Consider the following 399-nt stretch of genomic DNA (forward strand, 5'->3'; position numbering starts at 1 on the left):
TAGATTAGCAAAAGTGACAGCCAGCGATAGACAGGTATGATTGAGAGCAGTCGATAGCGATTGATACAGCTAGCTGTAGATGGGTAACAACGGATTAACGATAGCGATAGCTATAGCTACCCATGGGCAGATATACACACCGCCACAGCTATAGGCAGGCAAGGCATTTTTGTATGTGGAAGCGCCATGCCGGCAATCCGCCTCTGCCGAGCGGACCCGACGCGTTGAGCCTGCTCCACAGAGGAGCAACAGCTAGCGATGGCTACAGCCGGACACAGCGCCGGGGGCCACTGAGGAGCCACAGGCGGGAGCCGAGAGCGGCGCACGCCCGTTAGCCGTTTCGAACAGAGCCCCACCCCGCCCCGCCCCTTGAGCGCGGCAGTTGGGCGTTTCGAACGT

The sequence above is a fragment of the Gavialis gangeticus genome, unplaced genomic scaffold (assembly GCF_001723915.1).
Source record: "Gavialis gangeticus isolate Ggan-Ray unplaced genomic scaffold, GavGan_comp1, whole genome shotgun sequence".
NCBI lineage: Eukaryota > Metazoa > Chordata > Crocodylia > Gavialidae > Gavialis > Gavialis gangeticus.